Source organism: Pinus tabuliformis, chromosome 7 (genome assembly GCF_031772625.1).
Source record: "Pinus tabuliformis cultivar Carrire ecotype Pingquan chromosome 7, CPIR1, whole genome shotgun sequence".
Lineage (NCBI taxonomy): Eukaryota > Viridiplantae > Streptophyta > Pinopsida > Pinales > Pinaceae > Pinus > Pinus tabuliformis.
The window spans coordinates 679885108-679909451 of record NC_142293.1 but is presented as its reverse complement, the minus strand read 5'-3'; positions in this window follow the sequence as shown (position 1 = coordinate 679909451).

Here is a 24344-nt window from a genome sequence, read left to right as displayed (position 1 = left end):
AAAATCAACTTTATATCTTCAGCTATAAGGGTTGGGACATTATAAAGATATTATTCTATTATATTGATTTCTTTCATCACGCTGATTTATTATTTCTGTTATATTAATATTCCATTATTTGTATTATTAAACATCGTGATGATTTTATCCATGGTTTCTTTGACCTGACCAAAATCCTAAGAAAATTAGATAATATTTAAATAACCAATCTACCAGAAGTATGTTATTTAATCCATAAAATCAACGTTATATTGTAAACTGTATGGTTAGTACATAATTCATTATGTTATTTTATTTTATTTTATTTTTTTAATTTTTATTATTAATATAATAGGATCGTAATTTAGTTTTCTGCGGTTTTGTGATATTTTTTTATTTAACTAAGCAGCAGAAACTTGCAACGTTTTTAATGCACACTGTATTTATTAAGATACATAAAAAGTTAAAAATAAATATGAGTTATTATAAATAGATATTGTTTATTATATTTTAAGAGATTAAGAGAATTATTTATAAGTTTTTAGAATTAAAGCATTAAAAAAAATTAAGAAAGTTGGCAGTGTCACAATTTTTTAGTATCATGAAAATGAGAGATTCTTTCATGTCATGGTGTTTTGGAAATTATTCAACGTTTATGTGGAGCTCATGAGAATTTGCTCTTATTTTAGGTATACTTCCTTCTTTGAACTAGTCAAAATATAGAGATATTTTTAATTATCTAGGTTAGACTTAATCACTTGCTTGTAATATCTTAATTTTTTTTTTCTTGTAAATCTTTATCACAATGCAATTTTTCCTTAAATTTTGATTTAATAATACTTTTAATATTATGATCCTTATTATGAAAAAAGATGTATTCCTTTATTCCTAAATAATATAGTCAAGACTCAAAATCCTTTTGATGTAATACTTTTAATATTATCATTATTCTAAAAATGATATCTTCCTTTATCTCCCAATAGTTTAGTCAAGACTGACAATCCTTATGTTGTTCTTGCTTGAGGCAAAGGTGGTTTTTCTAGGGTTTGAAGCAATTGAAGCATCCTCCCTTCCATGTTGTTTATCTCGTACTTCTACATATGTACTTCTATATTTTCTTTAATATTGAGATTAGAGGTTATAGAATTCTTTTGGATCTTCTCTATCTTTCTCCACAAATCTCTTCAAATCCATACAAAATAACATGAGTAACAAGATTCTCAAAGATGAGTTTTTTTCTTATCTCATATCTAATGATCTGCTTTCAATCTTGTAATAAGCTTTCCATCCCTATTTATCATTTTCTCAATACTATAATTCTAATAAAGCTTGTGAAGGATATCAATTCTAAGATATATGTATGAAGGAACTTGCTCCAATTTGTTGTTGTCATAAATGAAAGTATCATAGGCAATATTTTTTTGATTTAGTTATCATAACTTTCATTTTGTAACATTCATACACATATTGAGCATCTTGAAAAGATTAATTCATACCCATATGGAGCATAAATACTTGAGGGTTCTTAGTTTCTTGACAATATCATAAGGACTCCTCTCCTAACAAGGTTTCCTTTAATGTAAAGAAAAAAAGTATCACTATAATAGTTAGTGTTGGGCCAACAAAGCTTGCTTCTTCAAGTAATCTTATAACTTGTCAATGTACACCCAAAAAAGGGCATGAGAAAAGGGATAACCTTGCTTGACTTGGATATTGTAGTTAATTATTTCTAGCCAACCCTCAATGTTCCCAAGTATTGTTTCATACAATATTTGCCACAATATCCCTCATCTCCAATGGAAATTTTATTTCTTCCAACTTGTTCCAAAGCTTCATCTTCAATACCATGACAAAATATTTTCTAAATTCAATGAAACAACAAAAGGGAATAGTTTTATTGTTGCAACACTCTTCTATAATGATCCTAAGTGTAACAAGGTGGTCCACAATTAAATGATAGTTCCTAAAATTGACCTAGACTTTAACTTGTTTCCATGGATTTTTGACCAAACACTAATCTTCCTTATCCCTACTTTTAAAAATAGTTACAATGGGCATTGGGTCCAAGGTTTATGGAATCCCTACTTGATTGTTGCATTGAAGAGTTTTCGTATGTGAGGAATGAGGATAGGTCCTCCAATTTTCAAGTTTTATTTTGGCCACCTTCATTGCCCTTAGCTTTCCCATTTGAAAGCTACTTAACCTTGAACTTTTTGTCTTACATATAAAAAATTGTATCCTCCATAGAAATGTTTGGAATGGCGTCATGGCATTTGGGGATTCATGAATATTTTTAAGATAGGAATCCTAATCCTTTAAGATAATCACATTTTTTTTTAAATTTTATATATTAGAATTTGTCTCCATAATTTCTTAAGTTCATGTTTAGGTAGTTGAAAAAATAGTCTTTTCTTCTATTTATATAGTACATTGTATTACCTTTTAATTAGGGCTGTATATATATATATATATATATATATATATATATATATATATATATATATATATATATATATATATATATATATATTATAAAGTTCTAAGAACTCATTAAAACCATCCCTAATGAATTTCCTAGAAATATTACATTTTTTATTATACCAAAGGTTGATTGTCCTATTATTCTTTTTACATGCATCTCAATAGAGAACTTATTTATAGAAATATAAATTATTCTTGTAAGCTTACGACAAAGTTATTTCATGTTATTATTGTAATTTAAGATATTTGGTTCACTATTTCAATCATTTAAGAAAAAAGTAATTTTACTTTTGTTAAAAATTAAATGTTTTTGGTGAACATAATTTTTTTCAAAATCTTTTCTATGCATAGAAAAATTTAGAGTTAGGTTAAAGGTCTATGGTTAGAGTCAAATTTATGGTCTTTTAAAATGTCAAAAATTATTAGTTGGTTGTAAATGGGATATTGAATATTACATAATCCATGGCACTAATACCTATACCATGAATATAATTCATTTGGCTGAATTCAACCACTTCATTACACCGTTGCAAATTATTGGGTCTTGAGAAGTGTAAAGCTTGAGTGGTTCATTATCAAATAAATTCTCAATTAGGTCTTTAGAATTTCTTTTGTATTTATTGGTTAAAACAAGGTTCTCATCTAACCATAAAGGATTCGGATTGGAATAATTGCTCAAAAGAATACCTTAGTGAGTAGCAATTCTATCCTTGAAGCCTGAGATTCGAAGGATATTACAAGGGATAGTTGTTATCTAGATTGTGTTTAGGTGGAAAATAACAAATTTCTATATAAACCTTATTAGCACTGATGTTAAAATTTTATATCCAAATGTATTGATTAAAAGATTCTATCTTATAGATATGGATGTAGAGAGAAACATTTAATTTTATGCAAGATACTATGATAAGATTTCTTATTCCACATTAACCACAAGACAAATTATTTTATGTAAAAGACTGGATACTTTATGTTCCCACATTTCAAATAAATATTAATATCAATTTCACTTAGGATCCAGCTAAATAAAATATTTGCACCATAAAAAACCACACTTAAAAAAATCCAAAAATATCCTAAATTTCTATTTATTATTATCATTTTGGATCTTATCTATTGATTTCTAATTTATCACCCATTTCCTTCTTTTAAGATTCTTTTACCTTTTAATCTTCCTTGATCTTTTTCGCATGATATCTTCATTTATAAAATGAATGACCTTTTTAAGATTGGAGATTTTGAAACCTATCTTTATGTTGGATTGTTTTTCTTTTTTACCTCAATGAGATAATTCATTTAATTTTTTTATTTTAAGTTTGTATTTTCATATTACTAATGTAAATCCATTTTTTTACTCTTTTAAACCAAAATTCAAAATTATTTTGTTAGGTGAATGATCTAACTTGATTAACTTATTCATTTCATCATTAATATGTTTAATAATCAATTTTTTTTTGAAACTGCTTAGAGCCAAATTGTTAAAAGGTTTTTTTTTAGCACTTTAATTCTCTCTATGAGATTATAATTTTTTACCACTCTCCTTATTATATTGATTGTTTTTGTTTTTGTTTTTTATAGTTATCAAACATTTTCTTTAATTTTTTTTACTATTTTTTTTCTTTTTCTAATTTTTTTTAATGTTTTATCCAGCATCTACTCAAGTGTCTTTCTTCTCTCTTTTTCAAATGATTCTAATGGTTTTTGCTAGGTCAAAACTTAAAAAAAAAAATATTTGGAATATGTAATGTATGCTCTTATTGGAATGTTGTTATATACTAGTATTAATAATTTTTTTAAATATGTCATAAATTAAAAATAAATAATGTTAAATTATTTTATGATCAAAATGAGAATATATATAGATATATAATTTTCAAAATTTAATTTTATTATCCTAAATTAATAATATTTATTATTAATTTAACTTTATTTATTTATTTTTATTTTTATTTTCAAAGTATTTTTAAAATTTCATTATTATTAAATATTTAATATTATTAAAAAAAATTATGGGGTATACAAAAGCAAGGTCAATTAGCTTTGGGGCTTTTCCCCCTTGGCATGTGGTGTGCATGCTCCAAGTAATGATTCACGATATGGGATGGGACGATCATCCTTCGATCATTCTAGATATGACAATTATCGTTATAATGTCTTTCAGGGCCTTTGGGAAGGTTGATGAGGATTGGGAGATGAGCGGTGGGTGTAGGGTAGTGATATTGAACGAGGGTGGCCATGTTAGCTCACTCTGGAAGATAAACAGTCAGAGCTGAGCAGTGGTAGCCCTTAATGCAGTAATTTGTATCTCGACTAACTCTCAGGTGTTCATCTAGGACCCTGGGACCCCGGAGCGTAATTGAATTATTTGTCAAACCTCCCTATCGAGCTTGGGCTTAGTAGTGGAAACTTTGGTTCCAGCTAGTGGAGAAAACCCTCATTCGACCTAGTGTTCTATGGCTTTCAGGTATATATTGTTATCTAGTTGTGGTTCTTTTATTAAGCTTTCTTTCTGAAGCTGGTGTGATTCTAGTTGTCGTTGAATGTGTTTCCGGGCTTGAGGTTTTAGGTGGATGGTTGGTACCTACTCCTATGGGTCATGCATATTGTAGAGATTTTTTGTGGTCTTTTTAGTTTGTGGAGGAAGGGGTGCGCGCAATGGCTTTCCGGTGGAGATTCCTTTGTGCCTCGAGGGCTTTGCCTCTCCCTATTTCTCGAGGGTATAGGTTGTCTTCACACCAATCCTCTGTTGGACCTAGCCCTAGCGAATTTTGTTTGAGGGCAAAGGCTATCTTGCAGCGGTCCCTGTTTGGCAATTTTGTGAAGCACGTAATTGTCAAGGGGGGGTAGGTATGTAAGTCTCCTTCTAATTTATGCTTTATTGATTGGGAAAATTTTCTGGGGTCGACCAAGACTGTGGGCACCCCTATGTTTTGTGGGATCTGCAGTGTTGTAGTGTTTTTATCCTCGCCTTGGTATTTTTTCTGTGAGTACCATGCATGTGTTTGTGAGGGTGGTGTCTTTGTGGAGTTTGTGGTCATATCCATGTTTCAGGTCTGGGATTATAGCACAACTTTCAATATGCCTTTCCAGGGGGGCTGGCCTCATAGAGGTGGTGGTCAATAGAGGTGGGCATAGCATCATGCAGGTAGCCACAGTTTATTGATCGCAGATTCTATGAGTGTGGAGTGCGTGGGGGAGGTAGCTCAGGAACAGGGTCGCTCCCCGCACCGCATGGTTATGTTAGTCATTTTGGAATCAATCACGGAGCAGCTAAGAGGAATCCAGACCAACCTAGATATCCTTAGGGAGCATATATATGAGGATAAGAATGAGCTCGTGGCATACATGAATGACATCCAGTTCAGTCATAATGAAATTTTGGAGCAGTTGGCTAACATCTGTCGGAGCTAGCATCAGAAGAATGATCACCTGCATGAGTTGGAGGTGAGAGTTGAGCACATATATTTCCACATGCATGAGAGATCCGGTCTATTTGTTGTGCCTCCTTTGCACCCTCTTCAACCACCCACCTTTATAGTTGTTTGTTATTTTTGTCTCTTTTTTGGCATGTAAAGATATTCATCTTATCAAAAATAATGGTTCAATGGGCACATTTTTTGCCTACTTCGACTCTCCTAGCTAACAAATCTGGTTGGAGTGAAGTCCGCGGAGCCGTTGAGAAACATTTTGTAATATGCATTTAACAAATCTGGTTGGAGTGAAGTCCGCGGAGCCGTTGAGAAACATTTTGTAATATGCATTTTCCTGATAATATAATAGAAGTTTTTAGATCACAAAAAAATATTATTAAAATTTACTTATAAATAATATTTAATAATATTGAATTTATTTATCGTTATAAATCAATAATTATATTATTAACTATAATTATTTATATGAATATAATAAATTAAGAAAATTCTTTCCGTAGAAATCACATAAGAGAAATTTTTGGCCAACCTGTTTCGAACCAAAGCAAATATATTTTGGATTAATTACATTGTCATTTGTGATTAATCTAATAAAGATGAATCGACAATATGATTAATCCTAAAAAAGTTTGCTAAATTGGCATGGATCACAAAAGCCTAAAATCAATAAATATTAAATCATTAAAATTTCCTTACAATATTATTTATTTATTTAAAAGTGATATATTAAATTTAAGGATGCTGGTGTTTGAAATACCAATTTAATTCATAAATTTAAAATCCTAATATCCCAATTAAGCTTAAAAAAAAAAAAAAAATTGTTATAAATCTAAACTCCGGTATCTAAATCATTCTCGACATTTTAATTTCCTAATTATTTTATTTAACTGTAGTTTGCTCAGCCTAAATGATGAAGTTTTGAATAACCTTTATTCGATTCCACATAAAACTGTTTTCAGTCATTATCTAAATATATAAAAATTACACTGTCGTGGATTTATAACATCAACTAATGATAACGATGAAGACTGAATCGTCTTCGATCAACTCCCAAGAAATTGCGTTGAACATAGCCCGCCATTGCCATTGCGCGTGGCCTCCGCGCATGGCCTCTGTGACATCTTAATTAATTAAGAAACTCAAAAAATTTATTGGAGTCAATGCCAAAATAACGTTGGTAATTTCAGCCTTTTGGAAAAAAGGCAGAAGAAAAACATAAATACGGATATTAAATTCATAATGGGTGATAATTTTGTGAGGTTGACTGCAATTCCTGGTATTTAGTAACTCCACGCTCGTTTCTTCTCCCCGTGTGCCAATCTTTGCCTTTGTCATTTGCTCGTCATGTGTATGTATTCCTCAATCTTTTTATGATTAATATTTGACCTCAACCAGGATAATGGAATGTCAGTATAAAGAAAATGGTGGTTGGATCCATTGGGCAATTCTTTTGCTATAAGTAGACACTATTTTCCAACTATATTATATAAAATGATAGTGGGAAGAGACCAAGTTTGTGTAAATACTATGTAATAAAGTTAGTTCTTGCCATAAGTAGAGACTATCTTCCAACTATATTATATAAAATGATAGTGGGAAGAGACAAAGATTGTGCAAATATTATGTAATAAAGTTGGGTCTTCCTCTCCCATAATGGACCAAACTCTGCTCAATCCCTGGAATGGTAAGTGGACTTATGATGATTAAAATTAGAATGCAGCTGCAATTATATTTCACCACCAAATATTTCACAATTGATGAGTAAACGTTATTTTTGTATTTAATGGTTGGATCTTTATTCACCACTCCTTCATTTCTTATTTATTTGCTTTTCTTGACTGCCCAAGGGAAAGAGTCCGGGCAGATTTTCTTTTATTCAATTTATTTCATCATTCTTTACTATTTTTAGCATAATTTTATATACATATATCCATTTTTTACCATCTTTAGCGAAATTTTATATACATATATCTATTGTTGCATCTTTTTAATTTAAATTTTATTTAAATATTTATTAGATAGATTTTTCACTATTATTAATATTTTTTATCTTTTTAAACCACTTCCATAAAATTAGGATCATTCATAGTTAATATTTTTAATAATATCCAACAAAATTATATTTATAGCATTGTTAGTACTTTTGACTAATTTAGATATCTCCACAATAATTGACATCAGTCCTTGGTACAATTCCATATTTTAACCACTTGCATAAAATTAGGTATCATTCATTATTAACAATCTCCAACAAAGTTATATTTAGAACATTGTTGGTACTTTTGACTATATTAACCATCTCCACAACAATGGGCTTAGTTGGTGCAATTCCATATTTTATAATTGAATATAGAAGAGAAGGAATCACGTTGGTATATTTTATATATTTTAGAGATTTATTTGGCATCATCCCCTCGTGCAATTCCATATTTTATAAATGAATATAGAAGACAATTAATAAAGTTTGTATTTTTTTATATATTTTAAAGATAGTAACATAATTTATATATTTTAGAGATTTATTTTGAAGACAGTAACATAATTTATATATTTTAGAGATTTGTTTTTAAGACAGTAATATAAATTTATATTTTATGTAGATATGTAATATTAAAAAATTAAATTGGAAAAAATAATAGTTTTAATAAAAAATAATAATAAAAAGATTAAAAAAATAAAATGTATATTATAAAAATATATATATTAAAATAAATGTATGTCAATTTTAAATCTTTTAAATATCAACAGAATTAGTTATTATCTATTTTAATTTTTTTATATTTATTAAATTTTAAGTGAGATGAATTTATTTATTTTTGTATTTATTAAATTTTAAGTGAGATGAATTTATGATGGTTGGTAATTACTTATTTGTTTTAATATTTTATAATTACAATTTAGTAAGGGAAAGATGTTATATAATTAGATAATATTAAATTTAAAAAAATATTATTATTATTATTATATATGAGATTAAAAGTGGTCTTTAGATGTGTTTTTTTGGAAAGTTTTTTTTGTTTATTTTTCTAATATAATTTGTCTATTTAGAACAGGAATTTGGAAGGATTCATTGAAATCACAAGTTTGACAGGTAAACCTTTAACAATCAAAGTTCCCCATGGGTATTTGATGAGCTAGAAAGTTTTACGATTTATTTTTTGATCTAATTTGTCTAGAATCTCGCATAAATTTATTGAAATCACAAGTTTGGCAAGTGAACTCTTCACAATCTAAGTTAGTAGTTAAGGTTAAAGACAAAAAAAAATGATTAATTTTATTATATCTCAATAAAAATAATAATAAAGATTTACTTTTAATTATTAGTTGGTACTTAAAATATATATATATATATATATATATATATATATATATATATGTGTGCTTAATTAGTTTATAATAATAAAATTAATGAACACTTCTTTATTTTTGAGTTATTAATGAAATTACAAAAATGATTGCATAGTGAGATGCTTTGTAGATTAGTATGGGGGATATGTTGTCATATAACCTTACGTGACAACAACAACAAAAATAATTATATATATGCATATCTACATCACAACATTTAAAACCCAAACTAATTAATTAAACATATCAAATTTCTTAAAGTGTATTTTTTATCATTTAATATAAAAGAAGTGAATACATGACATGGAATTAAATGATTTGGGTTGTTGATAGATCCATATTTGAGATGGATCTAAACTTGTTAGCAATTTCAATAAGCTCTAGAACAAAAATGTTGACACTTTTGATTTTTTAACCTAATTAGCAAGAATAAGAATCATTCCTCACAAACACTCAATTACTAGTTCATGATGAAGGTCACAATTATAGCATTTGATTCATCGCATCAATCCTAAGTTTTAATTATTGATGTTAACTTGGGCTTCAACATAATGCAATTTATGATATTGGAAGTTTTTTTAGTCTTTAAATATGTTTCATTACATGCTAATATTTTTTTTTCAAAGGAAAAAAATAATGGTTTATATAATGTATGAGTACATCTTCAAAATAAAATTTTAGAATAGATTTTGGTACAGTAAGAGAGTTTGATCCTCCCTATTCAAAATGAAACATATGGTTCTGAGAAATATAATGGTACTCAAATATATTGCCCATATACTACTAAAATATATCGACATAATAATAACAAAATGTTTTTCAAAATACATCAATATATAAAAACCATAGACATCTAAACTAAGAGAGTTGGATCATGCCTTCCTTTCTAATAGTATTATCCTCTAGATACATGTAATGTATATAACTCATACCCTTGGTTAGACCCTTTTTTTTATAGTGAACCAGCAACAATATTTGACTCCCGGAAAATGTGTTGAAAGGAGATGTGTACAAAGGACTTCTTAAGAATGTTGATGTGGTTGATCCAGCCGCTAAGATTAGGAGGAGAGAGATATGTGTTCCCTGATATGTCAATAAATAGGGTCTCAAAATCCCCATAAACGTGAATAGAATCCAAAGACAGCTTCTTGGCAAACCATAGAAGCCCCCATAGAGCCAAAAATTTTTCTCTTGTGTTTGTTCCAAATCCACCATGCCATGATATTTTATAATGAGTCATGTTACATATCCTGAGCCAAACTCCACAGTCACATGTACCTCCTTATGTTGCTCCATCAAAATAACCAGTAGGAAATTGTATGCAAGGAGGAATGAAACAGAACAATAAATATGTATCCATCTGTATGTTGTTTGTTTGTGTGTCCATCCAAATCCCAATGTTGTTACATATCTTGTGTATGTTGATGGGGATACCTTCAAATATGTGTCCATTCCTAGCGTGCCAGATCTCCCAAAAAATGAAGAGAGGAATGGCCTGATCCCCCCCCCCCCCACCCCCTTCTCGATCCACCAACAAAGACATTGATCTATAGAGAGAAATGTTCTTAAAGGAATGTGAAAAAAATGTAAAATCCTTCATCATACCTGTGTAGCAGTCGAGCACTCCAATAAAAGATGTTGGTTTGTCTTAGTCGAATCCCGACATAGTGTGCACCATCCAGGCCCTTGTACACCCCACTTACGGAGGTTCTCCCAGGTCAATGTTTTGTTGTGCCAGACCAACCAAGTGAAGAGAATAATCTTTATGGGGACATCCAATTTCCAAATACTTATGAACCAACAAGTATTATTTAAAGAAAATTTGGTGCACATAATGTACTTGTAGGTGTCTGCCACCTCCATCGCATCCTTACGAAGTGTCCCTCCCCATGTGATGAAGTCTCCCCCCCTCTATTCTTTAAAGTCCCGTCATTTTAAGATCCTCAATTAGACATTCCATACATCATTTATGTGACCAATCAGACCAATATCCACATATTTTGTCCAAATAAGAAACATTATGCACCAACATTGTAAGACTTGTTCCAAGAATATATATCCCCTGGCATGTAGTCTAACGATTATGTCCTCTGTGAGGGGAGTTGGAATATTAACTACCTGAATATTATCTATCCCAAATAAAATTCAGTTACCTTTTCCAAATGACCACCTGAGCCTCTGAAGAAACCATCTTTTTACCTTGTGGAAACTAGACCAAATGTAAGATCCAGCTTTTTTGCCAATGTTTCCTTCCCTTATCCAGTCGAAAGCACTGTTTTTTTTAGGTACTTCGTCAGTATGATGTCCCTCCATATACCTTCTCAAAATAGTGCGTACCATAAATATTTGATTAACAAAGCCCATCTAAACACTCTCACATCTAGTATTCCCTAACCACCATATTCCTTCAAGATGGTGATATTCTCCCATTTGATGAGGTGATATTTTTTATTCTTTCCCATGCCTGCCCAAACTAAATGTGCCAATATACTCCTAATTTTGGAAATAATTTCTACAGGGAGAATGTAAAGATGTGCCCAGTATACTAAGATCTGTTGAAGAACCGTCTCTGCAAGGGTGTATCTCCTTCCTAGAGTAAGCCATCTATGAGACCAACCATGGAGTTTGTGACAGAATTTATTCAAAAGCAAATACCAATCTGCTGGCCTATAATTGTTTGGCTTGAGATGATATCCAAGGTAAGTGAAGCCATCGTTCAATGGCTTAGTAAAAACACCAAAAATTCCAGCAATAAATGCAATCACCTCTTGATCACCACCCAAATACAAGAGTAAAGACTTACCACCATTGACCATCAACCCAGAAGCCTCACCATATCTCATAAAAATATAATGCAATGCCACCCATAGGGTTCTAGAAACCATCCCAAAAGTGAGGATTCTATCTATGAAAAAACTATGGGAAATATCTACATTATGTCCCAATATGAGGCCACAAAAAAGACCCAAGGACCGAGCCACTTTAATTTTTAGACTGAGCCCATCCATAACCAAAATGAAGAGTAAGGGTGATAGTGAGAAACCCTTCCTCAAACCCCTTCTCGCATTGAAAAAATGAGATGGATATCCATTTATCAGAACAACAAAATACATCGATGTAACACAAGCCATAATCCATTCAACATTGTGCACCGCCAAACCAATATTTGTTAAGATAATGTGTAAGATTGACCAGTCCACATAGTCGTATGCTTCTTCAAGTCCAACTTCATAACCAAAGCCTCCATTTTTCTCGAGTGGATGGAGTGTATACATTCTTGTGCAGTGGCCACAACATCATGTATCAAATGATTATGTAGGAAAATGAATTGTTCCCGAGAGATGTAGGTCGAGAGAGAATTATTCATGTGCTCTACAATAATCTTAGAGATGAGTTTGTAAGTTATATTACACAGCGAAATTGGCCTGAAATCTAAGAAAGAGGAGGTGGTTGATACCTTCGGAATAAGAGAAATGAAAGTGGAGTTAATAGCTCCAGATACATACCCAGAAGTCTTTGATTCTTCAACCATATCCAAGAGGTCCTGCCCCATCAAATCAAAGAAATGGAGGAATATATCCATTGTCCAGCCATTCGGGCCCAAACATTTGTCTTTAGAAAAATATTTCAAATCCTTTGTACTTCTTCAATCGAAATTGGGTTGTATAATGCCTCATTTTGTTCCTCATTGAACATGAGTGGATAGTCCTCCGACCCCCAAATTTGGTCCTCAATGTTAACACCAAAACGTTCCTTGTAAAAAGACTCAAAGAAATGTACCACTTCTTTTTGTATCTCGAATGTAGTGTATACATTCTCCCCATTCTTCCCCTTTATGTGCTAGATTGTATTGATGTTTTTACTATGATTAGCATATTTGTGAAAGAAGTGAGTGTTCTTTTCCCCATCAAGAAGCCATAAAGCTCGACTTTTCAAGTGCCAAGTAGTTTCTTGGATTTGTAAAATGTTTATTCATGCCCGATATCTCCTTTAACCACTCCAATAGTGAGTGGGAAGGGACCGTCTCTTCCATGTTCCTGCCTAGACAATCAATCTCCTCAACAATAGCCTTAAGTTCCATTAAAAGTGTTTCTTTTTTCCCATATTCGAACCCGGCTCTTGATATTATGAAGTTTCTCTGAGATATTATACATTGGAGATATCCCAAGCTTTGGAAACACCATATTCGAAGAATATTTAACCAGATTATTAAAATCTTCATCCTCCAACCAAATTCTGTTGAATTTGAAAGGAATACCCAGACAAACATGCTCCATCCGCCATTGTAGCACAATGGAAAGATGATCTAAGATGAAGGCCCTATCAACCCAAGACCTCAGATTACCCAAACGCTCAACCATGTTTTCATGTACCAAGAAGCAGTCCAACCTCTTCCCAATATGGTCCTCCCCCGTCCTGCCATTATGCCAAGTAGGAGAAAGAGGAATGGGATTGATATCCATCATATGATTATTGTCAAAAAGAGTATGTAGCCTATCATCCAAAAGATCCCTTGTGCATCCATCCCTTAACACTCCCTCATGGAAAAAGTGGCATTGGAGTCTCTAGCAATTAAGAGGGATCCTATCTTCAATATATCACAAGCCTCCATACAGTCCCAAAAAGCAACCCTATCCTTATAAGGAGCATAAAGGTTAAGAAAATGTATTCTATCAAAATATCTTCATAAATATCTTGTTAATAAGATTCTAGCAAAGAATTTATATGCAGTCAGTGATTCCCACCTGGGGTCCCAAGGCATGGTAATACCACCTGAAAGCCCACATGAGTCAACAACCACCATATGCCAATCTGGAAAAATAATCTAAAAATATTCAATAACTTTATCAAAAACTGACATAGTTTCTTGCAACAAAATAATAAATGGTCTAGTCAATTGGAAAAAGACGTCTGAGGGATAGAAGTTTTGAGGAATCCCCTAGACCCCACATATTCAGGGATAGATAATTCATCATGTATCCACATATACAAGTGCATCAGCTCTAAGGGCCTGTGGATCAAAATAATAAATGATGGGAACATATCTCAACTCAGATGAGTCTTAAAAATGAAGATACTTAGTCGTTGATATACCTCTAAAGTACCTGCTCCCCTTTCCACCTTTTTGTATGGCAGTAATATTAAGGGCAAAATTAGGACTATGTTGACAGTGTTGGACTCGCCAACATGTCAAGGGGATCTCCCCGGTAAGAAGTCCCAATTAGACCTCATGTCGTTTGGTGTAGGAGTCCTAGCAGTGCGTCGTAAGGTAATGCCTTGATTGCGATGTCACACAGAGGCGAGTAAGATAACTCCATCAGTAGCAAGGGTGTGACTATTGCAGTGAGTCAAGGAAGGTGAATAAGGGGTTCTAACACATGGGGGTGAGATGAGTGCGCCCCTTAGAAACATGTAGTAATACTCAGCTGAGAAGGGAACACATGAGCATAGATGCATCAAAAGCTGGAAATAAGATCAGTCAACAATCCAAACTGATGGTTAAACCAACAACACATCTACAACAAGATTCATATAATCGCATACGAAGCAGTTCATACACAAATACGTAAGTTAAACAACATATATTGCTAAGCAACTGGAGCAGTCCAACTACAATAACAACATATGCATGAAAATGTGTTGGCTCTTATTATATAAAGAAGTGTAAGTCCCAATAATACAATAAATCCATGTAAACCTGCTAGCCTCAATAGTGGAACGTTACAGCCACATTCGCCTGCTCCTCCAAAGAGATGAACTAGCTCCATGCAGTGGAGAAGCCAAGGCGTGTTACAATACTATCCAAGCTTTCTCCAAGATAGTCTTATCAAAATCTTGGCTGACCAAAATCCCCTACAATGAGTTATGAGGGACTATTTATAGCAAAGGGTGGGGTGACCCTTGACATTCCCCTTTGTAACAATTCAACTACCCTCATGACTCTTCACCTACTCTATGACTATTACATCCAACTATTGACACTTGACTTACACTTGACATGACTCAACATTACAATGCACATGTACTCATGTGAGACAAAATGGCTTGAGCAAGCCATGCAATACATCACTGAAACTCGGTCTGTTGTGATGAGACCAACTCTTTAACATGCTTGTGATGGTGAAGGTGGCGAGCTGATGCTAAGCTTGGTCGTCCGTGATGGTGTGCATGCACCCCATGGTTACATCTTGTTGAAGTGAACTCTTGCCTCTGTTGTATTTGGTGCATTGGTTTGGTTCCTTCATCCAACTCATCTGCTAACATGTGCATGGTCTTCTTGAGTGCAACTGAACAGGAAACATACTGATGCATAGTGTCCGCGTTGATCTTCAAGTGTGTGCTAGTGGTCATGCGCATCAACTTTCAGAAGTACATGTTCAGCTCTAGTTGGACTTGCTTCTTGTCTTTGCCTTGGTCAGTGTGTTGAATGGGTTGGATTGCATGCGTGTGCACAATGACATGCATGTTGTTGAATCCCTTGCATGTGACCAACAACACTGCCCACCATGTCTGCTCTGTGTCAGATGTTGGGATGGATCTTTAACTTGTATGAGCGCAATTTCATCCGTGAGTGCATGTTGTGCCCAATGTTGTTCTTGTTCTTGCTGCAACTCATCCGTATATCTGTGCAACTTCATGTTCTTCCTAAGTTGTTGCTTCAGCACATGTAACTCCTTCTCTATTCCATTCTCTATCTTCGTGGGATCTTCATGTCGCGCCATCACCTCATAGCCTGAGTCTCCGAAGTTGCTTTCATTATCAATGGGTCTGCTTGATCTTGCAACTTTGTTCCGCCTTTGTGTTGTCAATAGCCTTCCTCTTGCATTCATTACATTCCCTGTGTTTGCTGCATTCATTGTGTTTGATGTGTTCGCTGCATTCGTTGTATTCGTTGTGTTCGGTATGCTACCTTCAGCTGTTGTTCATGATGCTACTTGCTATGATATCTTGATGTTCTTGTCTACGAACAACTTGATATCTTCACAAGTAGGCAAGCTCATAGACATTTGATTGATTACATCTCCACGTGTGCTCTGAATGGTGTCTTCGACTCTACTCTCTTAGAAACTATTGTACCTGCACTGCTGAGAGGCAGAGGAACACCTGCAATACCTGGAGACATGGAAACACTCATGGAAGGAAATCTATCAGTTGAAAACCAAAATGAACTTGAGAACTGACTTGCAACATACATTTGTGACTGATCATGAAGGTTGCGCAATTTGGGCCAGGAGGTCGGGAGACTGACTGCCAAGATTGCGCAAGGCACAGTCTGGGCTGTTGGGAGACTTACTGACTACTGGAACTGCGCAATGCATAGTCCAGTGTGGCTACTGACTGCTGGAATTACACAATACGCAATCTTAGCTGGCAATGGCTGTAGGCTTAGTGACTGCATTGTGAAATTTTCTGGGCCAGGAGTCACTGTCCCTCAGGATTGTGCAAATCAGGCTTAGGGAATAGTTTCTGGGAAGAAATGCGCATTCTAGAGAGGAAGGCAGAGCCTTCCCTCTCATTATTGCATAATGTTGTCTTGGTGAGGCTCTTGGTGAGGCAGAGTCTAGGCCAAGGATGTCCAAACTTGCTGACGAGCAACTGAAAGTGAATGTGAGTGTGAATGCATGGTGACACTGAGTGTAAGCATAAGTGAATGATCATGCATGCAAACGGTGAATGAAAAATTCAGAAAATGGAACAACATGTATGTGAGTGAGGCGAGTCGCCAAATCGGCAACCGTTCACGAAAAATAGTTTCATGCATGCCACAGCAGTGAGATGTTGACGAAAAGTGAAACGGTGCTAGGACAAGCTAATAGACATGTATACAATAGTAGGCGTTCAAAGAAATCAAGCAAACAGTACTCATACAAGTGAAAACACAAAAAGCGACAGAAATGCAACACAAGGCATGGGAAGCGGGCTTACCCCAAAACAGCTGAGTTGAATGTGCCGACAGCTCCTAGATGTGATGTGGGATGTCAAATATGCAAGGTTGATGTGAGGAATGAGCTCTGCAGTGTCTGGTTGATGAGTTTTGATAACATTGAGGTTGTGACATGCATGCCACAATTCTAGGGAAAGCGACACTTGGTGGGAGGTTTCTGAAATGATCCTTACATGTAACATCCAACTGCTAGAAAAATATCCCTAAAACAAGGGATGCCTTTGCATGATGCCTTGGGAGAAGCAGCCCATGCATGCAATCCATTTTTGCTCGGTCCCGGAGGGAACCAATCAACTCAGCTGCACATGTAAGAGACTTCTCGACTGCTAGGAGAAAATGCGCATTTTTGGCTAGGAGCTGGGCTGGCTGCCCAGGAGATTTTCACAATTTATGGGTAGAGCAACTGACTGCTACCTAAATTTGTGCAAATTTTGGGCTGAGCAGCCCTGCTGGGGAAAATTGTGCAATTCCTGTTGGGAGTGTTGACTGACAGAATTGCACAATCTTAGAGCCCAGTAGGTTGCCAAACAAGATTGCACAATTTCTGGAGGGAAGGCTGGTTTCCCTCTAGAAATGCACAGTTATTTTGGGAAGCTACTCAACCTGTAGCTAGACCAAGTCCGAGTGATCAGCCTATGAGGGAAGTGCCTCAAGCTGTGATTGGCAGGCTGCCTTTGTGCAAGAAAAACACTGAAGCTTGTGAACTTGACGAAGCAAGGCAAGTTGTTGTGAAGGTTGGAAGGGAGGCTCCAAAACGAAGCTAAGGAAAAATTTTGGAGGGTGGTTGTAGCCGCTACAACAAACTAATAACCAGATGGGATCTATGCCCCTTACCCTTGTGGATAGTAATAGTAGTCAAATCCATAACAGGGCTAACCATTAGAAAGTCAAGGTCACTCCCAAACAAATTGTGTAGAGAAGTGTCTCGAGGCAAGACAATAGGAGAAGGAGGGGAATAAATGTCTAACGATGAGAGTGATGATCCACCTAGAGGGGGCCCATGACATGGCGATGCCACAGAGAGGATAATAATATGAGAGGGGGTTTCTGAGATGTTCAATCAAACCAAGGTCCGAGGAGACACAAAATAAGGAGGCGGAGAAATAATGTGAGGAGGGACATCATCCTAGGACATATGGGACCCCCCCATATGATCAAAAACATTACCCATCACCGCCTAGGTAAAAGACACAAGTGCAGGAGAGGTGTGAGGATAAAGGGATAAAGAGGAAATTGAAATATCATATTGAAATGAAAATTCATCAGTAACAAATTCAATACCTGGTACCGGAATGTGCTACAAATTGCCCAAGAATTGTCGACCATGTCCTTGTCCTCCTTGATGTCTACCATCTTCAAAATTTTGTTTATCTCTTAGGGCATCAATCCATGAGGTCGCTCATATGATGGAAAAGGATGCACCTAAAAGGAATGTCCTAATAGTTGTCTGAGTCGAATCTTCCCCCAAGCCAAATCGATGTGTTCAAGGAGACCACCCAAGAAGCCAATCTCCACCAAGATCCATGCCACCCTCTTGTCTTTTGCACCCAAGAAACCAAGATATATATATATATATATATATATATATATATATATATATATATATATATATATATATATATATATATATATATATATATATATATATATATATATATATACCCAATGGCGTCCGTAATCTCCATCAAAACCCAATGGGTCCAGAATTCAAGTGGCAGCCCCGGGAGTTTAACCCAGAGCATTTTTTTTTGGAGTGTCCCGAAGTGGGCTAAATCTAACATACCATCTTTGGAGCTAGAGAAAGTTGCATCCCCGAACCCATGGATTCCTAATAATTCGCTCCAAATCATCATGGTGTAAGAAATGGAAGTTGTATTATGAGTTCATTAGTGTGCTTATCTTAGGAGAATATCCTAAGATAGGATCCCACCATATTTTCACCCAATCCTGCATATTTTGTTCTAGTAAATCAGTGAAGGCCCATCATTCGACTAGTGACCTCTTATGTAAACTAGTAACACAGTCCCAGAGTACATCATATCCAAAACTCAAGAGTTTTGTTTCAGTAGTCAAACAAATAATCTTACCCTAATCATTTTTTCTTGCCCTCCACCCTATGGTCTGATGTCATTGACACATATCTTGTTCCTTCACAGACCAAACTCAGGTAAGTAGATCTGAGGTCGATGGGAAATGTGAACAATTTGACGAACTAGGTACATCCAAATCCTTCTGATTTTTAGTGTAGGTGAATTCAACCTCCAATGTGGGTTGTATAAATGCCTCATGCATCGATACGTCAACATTCAATTCGTTGATACAGTGATCCATGTGTTCCAAAACCATCATCAAGGGCAAGTGGCATCCAAATCATCACAACATGCAGGTAACTATACGTCTGATCAGGTAGTCTGGAGAAAGCAATAACGAAGTGACCACTTTAATATGCCCATAAATGGAAGAAACCAGCAACCTAGAAAAACAGGGAATATTATATGTCGGTCATTGAAAAGATATCAAACAGTGTAAATTTGGTAATTATTGATAGTACCACCTCCAACCCAGTCTTGGGATCCACAAATATCCACAATCCCATCCACTCGGGTTTGATTGAGCCAACCACTTGCAATGTTAACCGCACCTTCAGTCAAAACAAAAAAAAAAAACAAAAAAACAAAAACAAAAACAAACAAAAAACAAAAAAAACACAAAAAACAAAAACAAAAAAAATAAAAAAAATAAAAAGAAAAACAAAAACAAAAACAAACAAACAAAACAAAACAAAAACCAAAAAAAAACAAAACAAAACAAAACAAAAAACAAAAACAAAAAAAAAGGAAACCACTCAAGTAAGCAGCCTTGAGACATACACTGCCACTGCTAAAATAAAAATTCTAGGCAGTGATAAAGAAGTGTCAGATGCATGGAAGAGGCATATATAATAATCCACCAACACAACAGTCAAGTGATCCACCAAAATCTATGATCCCACCTACCCGGGCCAGAGGTAAGTGGTAGTAACATCCCACCACGTTAATGTATGGTATTCCCTTCCTCAAAAATAAATGTCAACCGCCAATGGGTGCACCTCGAGAAACAAATGGCACTACTCCCCCAAAGAGAGTGCCCAGAAAAATAAAGACACGCCTAATCATGCAACCTCTGGGCCATATTTTTTGAAGGAGGAGAATAGTTAATATGTCATCACACGACAATGAGAATATCGGGGACCAATTCACTAGAAAATTGAAACATCGTCGGGTAATATCGCACCAGAGAATAATCCACCACCCCAAGACAGTATGCACTTCCCCACAGATATGTCGCTTAAACCAGAGAAAAAATAGAGCTCATAGAGCCTTTAGCAACACCAACAGCGTATGCAACGCCACCATCTATGAAAACATCTAAAAATGAGTTCTTTGAAAGGAAAAGAAATGTTAAAATATGATAGCCACTTCTTCCATAGAAAAGAATGTCTTGTCTTACCCGAGCTCACTCCAGATTCTATGTCCTCACTAATGAATACCACCCTAAATATTATCTTCCAACTGGACATGGGATTTCCTTCGAGACATCCACAAATGTTTGACGAGAATAAGGTATAGGATATATATCACGCATAGAAACAAAAACACAATTTGTATCAACTCAGGGATCGGAGAGGGTGGCATCCAAAGTATATTAGTCAAAATGAAAAAACCCTATCATGTCTAGAGTAAAGAGAGGAGCATAGACATAGAAAGACCAAAATATCATCCAAAGAATAATCCTATTAAAATATCCCCCTAAAAATAAACCTATATATGAGGAGAAAAATATCCATAGTCATTGTACCATCAGAATGCATTATGCGAGTGAAACTCGAAACATTTCTCCATTTATTATGTGCCCGCTACCACCATTGAAATTCCCTTGTTGTGTTGTTTACATAACTGGAATTCAAATTCCCTTGTTGTGTTGCTTACATAATTGCAATTCAAATTCCCTTGATGTGATGTTTACTCAACTGCTATTAAGTGAGGGAGTCGTAATTGTTTGAAATGTTCTCTACCATTTTAAGGAGAGCCATAGATATCTCTCCAAAAAGATCCACCATTGTTTGTCGGGATCAAAGGAATCAACCCGTAGTCAACAGTAACAAGATATTATAAGAATATCATCTTTTAGAAAATACCATAAGCTTGGAAACCACCAATAATAAACTCATAAATGATCAGCTCAGCCTAATACTTTCTCTTTCTTTCATACCATGAACTTTATTTCATATATAAAATCTATAAACTCAACTAATCATGAAAATTGATAATGCACTACATAAGTTATTAAATCTCCTCCTTTGTGTTTTTCTTTGCTCTTCACCTACTCTCTTCTTCCTTGATCTTATCCCATCTTACTCAACTCCTTACATTTTCTTCATACCCATTGTAATATATATATATATATATATATATATATATATATATATATTGTATTAATATATTTTTTGAATATTATTTACACCTTTCATTTACATTAAAATTATTTTGAATATTATTTTGTATGATTTTATCCTATAAAATTTGATTGAATCAGTATTAGAAATTATTCAGATTTCCAATGATTCTATATAGTCATTATAAGTTTTTTTTTAATTTTTAAGGTAAAATGATTTTATCCTATAATTTTTTGGTGAAACAAAAGCATAGAAATTGAGACCATTTGTGAAATTCAACCATTCTTGTATATGACATATGGTAGACCAGTGCACATTTATATTCATTTAAGAGTGATTCTATTATACACTAATCCATTAAAACAATATTCATCAAGGTATGAAAGCCCACATTTATACTCAATTAAGAGTGAATTTCTTAGATCCCACATTTATACTCAATTAAGAGTTTTTTTCGTAGACTCCAAGATTTATACTCAATTAAGAGGTTTTTCTTAGACTCTAAGCCATTAAATCCCACATTTATACTCAATTAAGAGTGATTTTCTTAGATCCCACATTTATACTCAATTAAGAGTGTTTTTCTTAGACTCCCGCATTTATACTCAATTAAGAGGTTTTTCTTAGACTCTAAGCCATTAGAAAAATATTCATCAAGGTATCAAAGCTCAACATGTCACTAGCATGGATTTGAACTTGGGTGGGGAGGACAATGATCCTTTCACCTAACCAATCAAGATAACCCCAATACCCAATACTAATTTTTCCATTAATAATAAACCCTGCATCTCAAATATGTAGATATTATTAGTCTCTTCAGGGATAGGACGATAAAAATATTTTTAAAATGAACAAAGGGCTAGAGGAATCAATTTATAGTTGACCATCAATTGGGACGTGTTACTACAAAAAATAACTAAGATACTAACTTAAATGACAAAAATGTAGAAATAGTCACAACATAACAAACACTTGTATATGCAACTACATAATTATTTAAAACTGTGAATGCAATTCTAGCTAAACATGCACAATGGTATTTAATACATGAAATATAAATCAAACACAACATTCAACATGGAATTTACATAATAAATAACACATTGCACATATCACTTATCTTTTTTAATGATTTATGCAATTGGTTGTGGGCATCATATGTTTCACCCAACCACAGTCTTTATTGCTCAAAATATCTCATCAACAAGTAACCCCCAAGTTGGGGCTATGAGTCCACAAGGATGGGAAATTTTCTACAGGTGTTTATAATCCACTCTCATAGTTTAAAACCTTTTAGAACTCAATGATGCAACTCTTATAGCAATTCCAACAACTTATATCTATTGTCCATCATTATAAACAACCCAAGGGATTATATTTCCTTCTCAACACCACAATCCCTTAGATAATCTCCATCCCCTCCAGTATAAGACTAGCCAAAAATTCTCAAGAACAAAGCCATCATCTGGGTTAAGGTCTAGTGGACTAGCTATATCCATGAAGAAGTGACATGGGAGCTTGAAGATGCTATGGAAGATGCATACCCACATTTATTGTAAACTTTTTATGTAAATTTTGTATATATATGCACTTGCATGGTGTTGAGCACTAAGGATAGTGATGAAAGAACGGGGAGGGGAGTTTGATACCTTAGGTTTTATTCCCAGTTTAATAATGTACGTTTTACATGATGAAAGGATGAAGAGCCTAGATATGTAATGGTTTTGAATATTAATAATAAAATCATCACTAATTGAAAATGAACAAGGAAAAGAATATAACATATTTAACAATAATAATTTTTAAATGGTTTTTTTTTTTTTATTGTATGTTTTTATGATTGCAAGTCGAAGTCTTATTAGTCCCTACCTCGCAAAGGACTATAGCGCTTGATTCGTGATCAAAGTGCATTGACTTCCCATTATTTTGTCGATTTTTTGCAATTTAACCAAAGTTTTGGGAAAATGTTGAGTATTCCTATTTTTTTGTAAATTCAAAAATAATTTTCTAATTTCTGGAAATGTTATTTCTATTTTTTTATTGGTTGAGCGAGCCTTGATGGGACATAATTCTCTTGGTGGAGGGAAATTTAATTTTGGTATCTGCCACACAAATCATTTTAAAATAAAAAAAATAAATATAATAAATATATATATATATATATATATATATATATATATATATATATATATATATATATATATATATATATATATGTGAGTGTCCATTCTAGCAGTCAGTACTCTGCCACTAACATTGAAAGAATGCTTTGAGCAGGTTTTTTTTGTAAAGTCAGGAGGCCGGGGGGGGTTCTTCAATTTGTGCTTTGACACTCATTGTAAGACAAGTATTACTAGTGTTTTTATCTCTTATTTCACTTTCATTAGAGAAATTTTGAGGTCAAAAAAAGGCCTCAAAACAACAATGTACAGCCAAAATCAAATTTATAAGAACCAATAGGATTCAATATGATGATGTCAACCATGGGGGGTGATTCACCATTTTTGCACTAAAAAGGTATAAACATTAAAAGATTAAAAGATTAAAATAGAAATAAAAAACTACTTTTTCAACTCATATTTTCAACTTATCTCCCTACAGTTTTATTCAAATTTTGAGCGGGAGCACTCGTTGGATGTGGAATCTAATTGATCATCCAAGAAGTGCCCATGTTACATATTGATGGACCGTGGTACATGAAAAATGAGAAATATATGAAAAAATG